Raw genomic sequence first — 13,268 nt, forward strand, 5'->3', positions numbered from 1 at the left:
AAACCTTATATCAATTTTCCAAATTAAGTGCAGTGGCTCCATAAATCAGGAGCCCTTCGTTGTTATTTTGTACTCCTCTGTTGACGATTCATTTGTTCATACCTCCACAGGTAATTATTTGACTTGGTTGTCATATCTATTTACGATCCACCAGACTATGTGATAGCTTAGGTTGTAGATTATTAACACTTTGCATTTTTGTATGCCCCACTTATAACCTAGGATCTGCTATATAATAGGTGCTCAATAAATGTGTTTGATGAATAAAATACAGCATGAGATGGGAGTTTTGAGTTAACCAGCCAGGTTCTTTGTTTTCCTGAACCCATGGGAACCTACTTAGGTCCACATTTACTATTAACTATTCTCCTAGTTTGTGTTCTCTGCTTCAGTTTTCCCTAGATATATTTGCAACTGCATGTCATATATATTTTTTATAGTCTTTAATTTTTTTCATTTATTTTCAGTGTAAATGACTTGTTTTCGGTTTACCAATCCAAGAAATTTTTTTATTTAATTATTGTTCAAGTGCAGTTTTCTGTCTTTTACTCCCATCCCAGCCCACCCCCCAGTGCTCCCCACTTCTCTCCCATTTCCACCCCCCTTAGTTGTTGTCCATGAGTCCTTTATACTAGTTCCTGTAAATCCTTTTCCTTTTCCCCCTGTAATTCCCTCCCCTCTCCCCTCTGGTCACTGTCTCCCTGTTCTCTATTTCAGTGTCTTTGGTTATATTTGGCTTGCTTGTTTGTTTTGTACACATCATATATTTTTAATCATATCAATCACATGAACATTGTAGACAGTTCTCAAGGAGTTTGATGTAATGAAGTTGATTTCTTAGTTGATCTTGATTAAAGAACATTCAGGTTTAGTGTGTTTATTGGCGAGGTTTAATGTTCTAATACTACAAAAAAAGCACAACTCTTCTTGATTAGTCCATCTGGTCCTTTGTTCTTATTCATCATTCATTTATTCATTCAAATAGCATTCATTGACTTCCATTAGCTATTTAAAAACCATGATACTATATACTTGGGCAGATAAACATACAAAGAAGAAAAATGTTCCTTCTTCTTAAGAACTTTCAGTCCATCAGGCTTGTTTGGTCTATGCTTGCAAAAGCTATATTATTATAGTATATGAGGTTGAAATGTAAAGATAATCAGTGCCTCTAGGATTATTAAGGACAGGAGTGACTATAAGATTTTGATGAAAGTTAAATATTTTCTCATATATTATTGAATATTACACACATATTAATATGTATAATTGTTTCAGAGGGTTTCCAGAGAAACAGAAGTCTACCCATAGGTTAAGGATTAAGAAAAATGCTTTAACTTGGTCTAAAACATATTTTTAAAATAAAAAGGACAATCAGAAAAAAATAATTTTTACAGTCCACCATCATTAATTTTAATGTCTTTTTCTTTAATGACAACATTTATCAATTCACCTTTAAAGATTCTCTTCCTAATTCTCATTACTCTTACAACAAACACCACCTATACTGTCTTTCCCTGGCACTTTATTTCCTTATGGCGTTCTACAAATCCTCTAGTCATTCCAATGACTAGTCCTGGATAACTACTGGTCTGAATAATGTTAACCTCAGTCAAAATCCCATTTCTCTGGATCCCCCACCACCCCAACTGTCTTAAAATAATGTTGTTGAATCTTGTATCATTTATTTATTTACTACCGTGCTGTTTTCCATATGATCAACTGTAAGCCTACTTTGTCCAACTCTATATAGTTCCTTTTTTGTTTTTAATTTACATGTGTAATTATTTTATTTTGTACTCCTTAGTGATTTATACAAAATCACTAAGCACAAATATATTCTTAAGTATCCAAATGATACAAAATTACCTTAATTAATATAGATATAAATTCTGCATTAATGCCGATGATTACTTTAAAATAAAAGAAAAACCTACCATTATATTTATAGATTTCTAATAAATCTCAACTAGCAGATTAGATATTTTTCTTATAAAACATATTTTGACCTTGAGATATTCATGTTTGGCACAAGCACATTGCAATTAAGATAGCAGCATGAAGAAATATTGTTAGCTGTTAATGTCAGGTGTGACAGTAATATAAAATTAATTGATACATGAGTTACACAATTATATTGCAGGTTATTGCTTGAAGGCCTAATGGTGATCCCCAGCTTCCATCAGGTGATAGTTTTAATATCTTCAGGCAATGCTCATTTTATCTCTAGCAGCTGCTTGATTCTTCCTGCTTAGAGGAAGAATTTCAAAAAATCAAACTCCATGAGGTCTTTGAAAGAAAGGAGATAAAAGATAGAACAGTCAGAAGAAATGAATTTTTAATACAACTTTATTTATCACATATAAATCATCAGAATCCTGTGATACTGCTCCAGTTATTCAAGTACTTTACTTACTTTTATCTTTTCTTGTTTATAGGCATTTTTTTTTTCAATTTGATGTTAAATGCGACCTTCCTTCCCATTTTATTCGGTGAAATGTCTTCCACTTGGGTGAAGAATTTCTATGAGAATCCATAGAAATTTTGTGGATGGATACTTGATAATATTTTTTCTGGATTTAACTTTGGAAACAAGTAGTGGAACTGATTCAGACTGTATGATTCCCCAGTGATAGGATGGCTGTGTTTCCTCCATGGCTGACTCTTTCACATACATATTTCCATCAAATACTTATGAAAAGATGATTGATTTAGATCAGTGGAAACCAGCTAACTTAGGAAATTAAGTAACTGTGTCCCACCTCTTTCATTTACTTATAAATGTTTCTCTGAAGTTCATAATGTTTACTTGCCCCCATTTAATGTATAGACTTCCTTAGAATCATAACCTAGTTAAAGCAATAGTATGAGAACACAGTGCCATAGTGTTTCATTAAAAGAAATAGCTAGAGTAATTTAAAAAAGCATTGAAAAAGAATTCTAGTCTCTATGATGGTCCTTAAAGGAGTTGGAGAGAATTTGTTATGCAAAACAGAGCAAATGGTACTAAATATCCTATCTTTTTCACCAACAATTTCCACAAAATGACAGTTATTCAAAACTCCTTTTTCTCGTCCGCATTCTTTCTGTTACTACTTTTTTGTTTTTCATGTGAATAAATGAAGAGAATCCATTCTCTTCTGAATCTATTCTCTCCTTCATATAGTAGCTTTCCTAAGGTAAATCAGTATTGCTCTTCATGGTTTCTTCAATTGTGTACATGCAGTTGTTTCAATGATGAGCAAAAAGACAGAAACAGAACATGGCAGATAGACAACTGTGAATAGATGGTGGTGGAGAAGGTGAAGCATCAATAAACACTGAATAGTCATAATATTTTATGCCAATAAAATTTAAAGTAACCTAAAGATACAGAAGAAGTGTATGAACCAAATCTAAACACAGACCCCAGGACTCCATATAGTCTATGCTAAGCAAAGTCAACCCATGATATCAACATATCAGCAGGGATGATATGAGTAATAATATCTTTACTATTAGAATAATTCTTATGATAGACAGCACTTAATGATTACCGAAACCATGTTAAAGCAATAAATAATAAGGAAGAAATACATATTTTGGTAGAAGTAAGCCCATCAGGGAAATAACATAATACAAACCGGAGCTCAGAGCTGTTAGAGTATACTGAACTGTATCTGAGAAACAGTAATCCAACTCTCTGAACAAATGCTATCACTGAATCAGAAAGCAAGTATTCTAATGCTACTTTATGGCTGGCACTTCCTAGAAATATTTTGAACATGAGATATTTTGTGCTTTTGTTGCTCTTTTCAAACTCTGGCGCCCTCACTTTATCCTCAGTCTACAGAGAAAAAAATTAATCAAAAACAAAATTATTAATTTTGCTTCTCTTCTACCATCATTCTGACAATATGTACTCTAACATTCTATCCAGATTTCCTTCTGTCTTTGATAAAAGGACCTCTTAAAGCTTACCTTTTAAGTGTTTTTTCCTGGATTGTGTCTTTTAGCTTTATCATAATCTTCCCCTATAAAATATTTATGAATCTTTACACATCCTTGTTTTTATTTGATCAATCTATGCTATTTTTGCATGTTTGTCTTCTTTGAAAAACAATAAACAACAAGTAAATAAATATAATACATCCCCTTCCAATATCAACTCTCTCATTTGCCCTTTGGTCTTTACTTTACTGTGGAAATATTACTCTGCAGTTGCTTTATCATCTTAACCTCCTCAGGGTAAGATTTTTCTTTTTTCTCTGTGGCAGTCATTTCAAAATTTCCCTTTACTCCCTTTCCAAGTGTGTAGCTTCCCCAGTTTTAGTTTTCCTTGATCTGGCTGTGCAGTTGGACACTATGAACTACCATGATTGTCCTGTCCTCCATCTGCATCAGAATTGCATTTTCCCCCAAACTCCCGTTACTTCCTCTCGGCCCCATATGTTCAAAATTTAGTTTCTTTCCCACTGAATTTTTCTTTCCCTGTTCTACTGTGTTTAATGATGCATCCACCCTGTAAAGCACTCCACCAAATACACCGCTGTTTTCTGCAGTGTTTCTATACTGATCCATCGGTGCCATCTGTTTACCTCTGAAATGGCCGCTTTGTTTCCTTCTCTTTTTTTCTTTTCAGTGTTTGAGTTTAGGCCTTCTTGGCTATGTAGCTGATAATGTATTGTAACACCTTCTTAATTACTTTGCACATTTTTTCAAGATTTTGTGTCTCTGAGTCGTTCTTCAAGCTGCTGACTTCTCCTTCTGTGACATAATGTTTCTTCTATAAAACATTGTTTAAAACCTTTAAAAATATTCAGTGTTTTTCTCTGACTGATTAAATAAAGGTCAAAACATTTGAGAACATTAATACAGTTCTTTAAGACATAATTGCAACCTGGGCCTGGTAGCCCTGGGGATAACGGGGTCATCTGACATGCCAAGGTGGTAGGCTCAGTCTCTGCAGGGCACATGTGAGAATCAACCAGTGAATGTATAAATCAGTGGAGCAACAGATTGGTGTTTCTCTCTCAAATCAATATTTTTTTAAAAAAAGCATAATTGTACCATCGCTTTCCTGCCATATTTTAAAACTCCTTACTAGGTACCTATTATTAAGTAGCTCTGGACTGTGCACTGGAGAGATTGTACAATTTTATATGCCTTTTTAAAAAATTACTTCTTCTTCCTGAAATTCCATTTCTTTCCTAATGCTTTCCATGTGGTAAATTTTACCTCTTCTAAATCCATAGCTATTCTTTAAATCCAGCTTGAAGACTTTCTCTTTTGAGCTTTTTCTTATTCCATTCTGCCTTTCTCTAACCTTGAAAACAGGAAAGAGCACCCCCCTTTCTACTCCATAGTCCTTTCTACTCCAAACTCCTTTAGCTTTTTCTTGTTAGGGAGTTCTTTATTTTTCCTTCAATTTTAAATGATAGACTTTCTAGGTAAAATAACCTTAATTGTATGTCCTTGCTGTTGAACATAAATATTTCATTCCAATCCCTTCTGGCCTGAAATGTTCTGTTGATAAATCAGTTGACAGTAATATGGGAGATTCCTTATGAATAACTAACTGATTTTCTGTTGTGGTTTTTAAGATTCTCTGTTGTATTTAACCTTTGCCATTTTAATTATGATGTGTCTTGGCATGGGCCTCTGAGTCTATCTTGTGTGGGACTCATTGTGCTTCCTAGATTTGTTTGCCTTTTCCTTCACCAGGTTAGGGAAGTTTGTGGTCATTATTTCTTCAAATAAGGTCTTGATCCCTTGCTCTCTCTCTTTTCATTCTGGTTTTTCCGTGATGTGGATGATGTCATGTTTCATGTTGTCACATAGCTCCCCAAAACTATCCTCACTTAAATTTTTTTTCTTTGTTTTTGCTCTTCTAATTGGGTATTTTATTCTACTTTGTCTTTCAAATGCTGATTTGATCCTTTCCATTTAACTTACTGTTTATTCCTTCCAGGTATTATTTAGTTCAAATATTACATTATTTATTTCTGAGTGTTCCTTTTTATGATTTCCATGTATTTTTATGCTATTTAGCATCCTTGTAATCATTACTTTGAACACTATATTTGATAACTTGCTTGCCTCCATTTCACTTAGCTCTTCTGGAGAATTATCTTGTTCTTTCATTTAGGGCCTGTTTCTTTGTGTTCTAATTTTGGCTATACTAAATTTTGGCTTTGTGTTTGTTTCTATGTATTAGGTAGGTCCTCAAGACTCTGGTGAGGCCTACGTTAGATGCTGCCTGTGACTGGCCCTGGGAAAACTGTGGCTCCCTGTCCTGGGCCTGGGTGTGTGCCAAAAGAGCTAAGCTGAGCTCCCAGGGAGACTTTATCAGCACCAGGTCCTGGGGAGTGCTGGATAAAGTCTCAGAGCTCCCAGAGATCTGCCTTGGCCTGCAGGCTTTCTGTTAGAGGCTTTGTTTCTGACACAGGTGCCAGCTGTGCTCCTCAGCAATAGGGCTTAAATACCACAGGACAGGGTTGGAGGGATTCCTATGGGTAGGGTTATTGCTTCCCCCAAGACTGATACTGCATGGAGGGTAGTGCTCTGCCCAAACAGATGACTTCTCTAGTATTGGGAATGACTGAGCATGTGGATCATGGTGGCTGACTTTTGGCTCTCTTCCCAGAGCCACCAACCTTAGACTTTCTTTGTGTGTCTCTAGTTCATTCCACCCTCTCTTTGCCTGAGCCCAGGGTAAGTGGCTGAAAGTGGAATTTTGTGTGTTGGCCCTTAAGAGGCTGTCTGTGCCTCTAGTCATCTTCCCTGGTGGTCAGAAACCCCACTGCTTTTCACAGACAGATATTATTTGGGTTCCTTTCCTGGTTCTAGTGCTCTAAGCTAGGGAGCTTAGCTTGGGATTCAGACCCTAGGGATAACTCCCCTGGCCACTGAAATGTCCCCCTGGAACCTCAGACACCCATTGAGGCCCAGTTAGCCCTTGCAACTCTGCACTTCCTACCAATGTTGATGTGGTTGTGATATTTCTTTCATAAGCCCTTGGTCATGTGGCTTCTTTCCAGCTGATGTTCAGTTAGTTATTCAGGATTATTTTCCTATAATTTAGTTATAATTTCAATTTGGTCCTGAGAGGGGTTAGTGTAGCTTCTATGTACTCTGCTTTTATCTTGGATTGCATTATTTTTTGAATTAATTGATAGTTCATGTATTTCTCAGCTTTTTAAAAGTTGTGTGTTTATTTCTTTCACATTTTAAATAAATTTCCATTTTTATACCTAATTTTGCATTTGTAATTTTATGTGATTTTCTTTAAAGAATGTCTACTAAACAGTGATAAACTAGAGCTCATAATACTTGGCTATACATCTGGTGAGATGCTTAGAAGATACTGAAAAGGTCAAACTCTTTAAATTATAGTTTGACTTACAAAACTATATGGTTCAATATTAATAAGGAAGAACAAATATTCTGGGCTAGCATTTCTCAAACTTCAACATCCTTATAAATAACCTGAGGAGGTTCATAAAATTCTGACTTTTACTCTGTTCAGAGATCCTAACCACAAACCAGGAATTATTGGGTTTTGCTGTGTGTAATGCTCTTCTGTGTATAATGTGCACCCACGTTTCTGTGCACATTACACATAGGATTATTATCTCTGTGGTGATCATTTATATGGCAGCCATGGAAATTTCAGGCCTTGTGGTTAGGGTGTGGGATAAAAGTAAGATTGAGGTATAAATTTTGACACTGTTTGGAGGCCAATTTTTCTAAGTTCATCTAAAGTTCTAAAAAACAATATGTCAGAGAGAAAAGGGGTTAGGAAAGGTGGAAAAAGCAGGGGGAAGGGAATAAGGACATATGTAATAGTATAAATCAATAAAAATAAAGAATTAAACATTTTAAAAATAAAAACCAAGTTGTTTGTGAAATCTCACTTTTACTCATTAAGTATTTTTAAAATAATAAGACAAATGACCAAAGATTATCTACAGAGTTGTTTATTGCCACTTTCAACTAAACTATTTGAAACTATTTCAACTACTTATTTTTAACATTAAGACACTTCCCCTTTTTAAAAGATTTTATTTTATTTTTAGAGAGAGGGGAAGAAAGAGAGAAAGGGAAAGAAAAACATCAATATGTGGTTGCCTCTCATGTGACCCCTATTTGGCACCTGGTCCACAACCCAAGCATGTCACCTGACTGGAAATTGAACTGACGACCTTTGGTTCCCAGGTCAGCATTCAGTCACCTTAGCCACACCAACCAGGACAAGATACTTACCCTTTTTTAAAACTTTAAAATATGTGGAAATTGTATATAATGTTCTACCATGTTCTTGTTAAATTTATTTTATGTAATTAGACTTACCAATAGAAAGGTGAAGCAGAAAATATTTTTGAGTAAAAAAATGAAGACAACGTACAGAGCATTACATTGAATACTTTTAAAAAGTTTATATGTGCTTTTTTCTACATAAAAAACCTATAAGAATGTTTAAAAATGCACTAATTATTGTATATAAGTGGTGAACTTCAAAAGATATGCTTTTTAAAAAACTTTTCGTCCCATAAGTTTTGGGTTGTTGTAAGTTCATTTTCATTTGTTTCCAGAAACTTTTTGATTTCTTCCCTAATTTCATTCTTCACCCATTCATTGTTTGATAGCATGCTATTCAATCTCCACGATTTTGAGTGTTTTTTTTTTTTTCCCTTGGGGTCGGTTTCTAGTTTCAGTCCCTTGTGGTTGGAGAAGATGCTTGGAATGATTGCAATTTTCTTGAATTTGTTGAGGCTTGTTTTGTGTCCTATCATGTGGTCTGTCTTTGAAAGTGTTCCATGTGCATTTGAAAAGAATGTGTATTTAGCTTCTTTGGGATGAAGGGCTCTATATATATATATATATCAATTAAGTACATTTCATCTACGGCATTGTTCAATGCCACAATATTTTTATTGATATTTTGTTTGGAAGATCTGTCCATTTTTGACAGTGGGGTGAATTAATGAATCAAAAAACTATGGTACATTTACACAATAGAATTCTATGCAGCAGAAAGAAAGAAGGTGCTCCTACCCTTTGCAACAGCAAGGATGGAACTGGAAAGCATTATGCTGAGTGAAATAAACCAGGCGGAGAAAAACAAATACCATATGATCTCACCTTTAACAGGAACCTAAACAACAAAACAAACAAGCAAGCAAAATATAACCAAAGACACTGAAATAGAGAAGAGGCTGACAGGGACCAGAGGGGAGAGGAGAGGGAATTTCAGGGGAAAAAGAGAAGGGTTTACAGGAACAAGTATAAAGGACACATGGACAAAAACTAAGGGAGGTGGAAATGGGAGTAGGGAGGGCTGGGTGGGTGGGCTGGAATGGGAATAAAAGACAGAAAACTATACTTGAACAACAATTAAAATAAATTAAAAAAAACTTTTTGATTACTATCTATTTCTTATAATTTAATTAAAAAAGTAAAATATGCAGTTAAAATATCATCAAATCTTGAAATACAGAAAATAATTATACTCTAATACATATTACAGTAACATGATTTGTTGGGTTAAATTATACCATTTCTCAATAATTTCTTTTTAATATATTTTATTGATTATGCCATTACAGTTGTCCCATTCATTCCCTTCATTCCCCTCCACACTGCACAGCCTCTCCCTCCCTTCAGTCCCCCCCGGCTTTAGTTCATGTCCCTGTGTCATAAGTTCTTTAGTCTCTAGATTTCCCACACTACTCTTGCCCTTCCCCTCTCTATTTTCTCCCTACCATCTATGCTCCTTATTCTCTGTACCTTCCTTATGCCCCTCCTCCTCCCACTCCCCTGTTGCTAACCCTCCATGTGATCTCCATTTCTGTGGCTCCACTCCTGTTTTAGGTGTCCACATAGTTTGCTTTTGTTTTAGGTGTGGTTGTTAATAACTGTGAGTTTGCTGTCCTTTCACTGTTCACATTTTTTATCTTCTTTTTCTTATATAAGTTCCTGTAACATTTCATCTAATAAAGGCTTGGTGATGATGAACTCCTTGAACTTGACCTTATCTGAGAAGTGCTTTATCTGTCCTTCCATTCTAAATGATAGCTTTGCTGGATAGAGCAAGCTTGGATGTAGGTCCTTGCCTTTCATGACTTTGAATACTTCTTTCCAGCCTCTTCTTTCATGCAAGGTCTCTTTTGAGAAATAAGCTGACAGTCTGATGGGAACTCCTTTGTAGGTGACTGTCTCCTTATCTTTTGCTGCTTCTAGAATTCGCTCCTTTATTTTAGTCTTGGGTAATGTAATTATGATGTGCTTTGGTGTGTTCCTTCTTGGTTTCACCTTCTTTGGGACTCTCTGAGCTTCCTGGATTTCCTGGAAGTCTATTTCCTTTCAGATTGGAGAAGTTCTCCTTTGTTATTTGTTCAAATAACTTTTCCACTTGTTGCTCTTCCTCTCCCCCCCTGGTACCCCTATAACTTGGATGTTGGAATGGTTAAAGACATCCTGGAGATTCCTAAACCTCTCCTCATTTTTTGAATTCTTTTTCCTTCATTCTTTTCTGTTTGGTTGTTTCTTTCTTTCTTCTGGTCCTCTCCATTGATTTGAATCCCAGTTTTCTTTCCATCACTACTAGTTTCCTGTGCATTTCCCTTCATTTCACTTAGTGTAGCCTTCATTTTTTCATCTAATTTGCAACCAAAATCAACCAGTTCTCTGAGCATACTGATCACCAGTGCTTTGAACTGTGCATCTGATAGGTTGGCTATCTCTTAATTGCTTAAAATTATTGGCTCTGGGGCTTTGATTTGTTGTTTTGTTTGAGCCATTTTTGGTCAGGTCCCACCTGTGATGTGAGTGGTGGGGCCTTAGGTGTTCACCAGAGTGGGGCAACCCATGTGGCTGGGTTGTGAAGCTGTATGTGGGGGTGGGGTCATGGAGGGAGCAATGGCACTTGTTCTGCTCTCTCTTGGATTTCAATCATTTCTGCTGCTTCCCACAAGCAAATTGGGCCATTCTGGTGCTGGTTCCTGGGTGAGTGGGCTTGTGTACATTCTAGGACCCTGTGAGTCTCTCAGATGAACTCTCCTATGAGGCTAGAAGTCTCTCCCAGAACCTTTTCAAGTGGTTTTTTAGGCTTTATTTCCTGTTGCTGGGGCCCTGGGTTGCGTGGTCTGTCTCACTGCCCAGTTTTGCCTAATTTATCTGTGCACAAATGTGTGACAGAGGTCAGTCAACCACCTTGCGTGCCCCTCTCATTTCCTACCCCCGTGCTGCCAGTGCTCCTGGGTCTGGCAGCCACCACCTTTTCCTGCCACAACTCTTCTTCCTAGGCCACCAACTCCGCCCCTCCTACAGGTCTGGTTGCATGGTTGTGGGACTTCCATACAGTTCAATTTTCTGTCTGTTCTGGTTGTGTTTTTGTTCCTAAATCTTTATTGTCCTTAATTTTGGTTGTGGGAGGAGGCACAGTGTTTCTACCTATGCCTCCATCTTGGCTGGAAGTTCTGTTTCTCAATAATTTCTTAATTATGGGGGAAAGAAGAACAAGCATTGGTGTGCTGTGAAAAATATGTGCATTTATATGTCTTTCTAAAAATGTTATGAGGCTTAATTTATATTTCTTTAGGTCTCCATAGCTACCTTTTCTAATTTCCTATTAACATTAAAGTATTACATTAGAGCTTTTCTTTGATCGAGTAGTAATTACTTCTATGAAGATTAATTTAAATTCTCATGACATGTGTCTACTGTAGAGAAGTACTTAATAACTTGTGTTACTTACATTTATGTTTAGGTAAACCTTTGAACTTGTACTCATATTTCATAATTTATCAAATCCATAAGCCCATCTAGCTATGACCTTGGTCCTCTGTGATGTTAACTAGCAAAGATGCTCTTTTATAGCTCTGAGAATCAAATATAGAATTTAGGTATCATCCAGCAGATGGGACAGATTTGAGAAGAAGCAACATTTGAGACCTAGTTTGGAAGAATGAGGTCCATGCAGAATATCAGCAGTTTAAAGTAGGGTGAATACCGTTTATGTGGTTTCCAAGGAGGTTTCGTTAGTACTATGTCTGTAGTGCACATATATTGTGGGATATTTTGGGTTATAATGACTTGAAGGTGCAGCTGGTATTTAATGCCTAGTGGTCAATATTGCTAAATATATTCTCAATGCAAAAATTATTGTGCTCAAAATGCCAGCAGTCCTCCATTTGTGAAAAATTTTAGTTAGTGGTTTTGGGCAGGCTTTGTTTCAGTCAGATGAGTACTTTTGTCCTAATCTTGCCACTTTATAGTTGGATGCTATTAAGGAAGTCATTTAACTTAATAAAGAGTTTATTATCTGATTTGTAAGATGTAAATAATAGATTTTTATGAGTATTAAATGGAATGCACAAATTATTTAATTTAATTTAACAAGTATATTCTGGTTTCTCTTCACACACAAATCTTTTGCCTTTTAATTTAGCATGTAGCACATAGAGAAAATTCAATATTTACTACCATTTATAGTATTATTTTATTATGTCCCACAAAAATGTATTCACAAAATTTAGTAACTTAAAATAATGAAAAGCAGGAACCCTTAATGAATGATTATGAAGCTCATATTAAAATATTGATTATATTCAAGCCAAACAATGTAAATATTCAATCTATTTTCTAGCTAACCTTTAGATGAATAACTTGGTATGCTGTTAATACGCCATGTTTTCCCTACACGAGCTTCCTTTTGTTTAGAGTGCTATCCCTCACCTGGTCAGCTTGGCAATCTTGTATTCTTTTATTAAAATAATTTTTAAAAGCACCTTTTCTGGGGAACTGATACTTGTATGAGTTACTTCTGATTAGCAGTGATATTACCCAACATACCATGGCCAAGTGATAAGGATATTTATTGCGTAAAGTAACACAATGTCCAGAGATTAGTGGGATGTGGTTCAGAGGCACCTCAGAGTAACCCACAATCTCATACAAAATCCAGGTACTGGGTATCTTTCCACTTTGCCATCCTCACTGTGTTGACCCTTATCCTCAGCCTTATTTATCCTCATGCTCTTAACATGTCCATGGCTGTTCCAGACTTCAACTGCCCAACCTATAGTGATGCAAAAGAGCTTCTCCTCTCAAGTCTGTGTGTGTGGGGGTGGAAAGAATAAATTTCCTAGGAAATTCCTAGCAGGCTCTATACTTCAGTTATCCTTAGTCAATATTAGGGTTCATGCCCTAGCTACAAGACAGACAGGGAAAGCAAGGATCTGGCTATCCCCACTTCTATAGAGGGAAGTGGGATATTTCCAAAAGAG

This window comes from Sturnira hondurensis, unplaced genomic scaffold, assembly GCF_014824575.4.
Source record: "Sturnira hondurensis isolate 20B ecotype Veracruz unplaced genomic scaffold, ASM1482457v3 Scaffold0015475, whole genome shotgun sequence".
Taxonomy (NCBI): Eukaryota; Metazoa; Chordata; class Mammalia; order Chiroptera; family Phyllostomidae; genus Sturnira; species Sturnira hondurensis.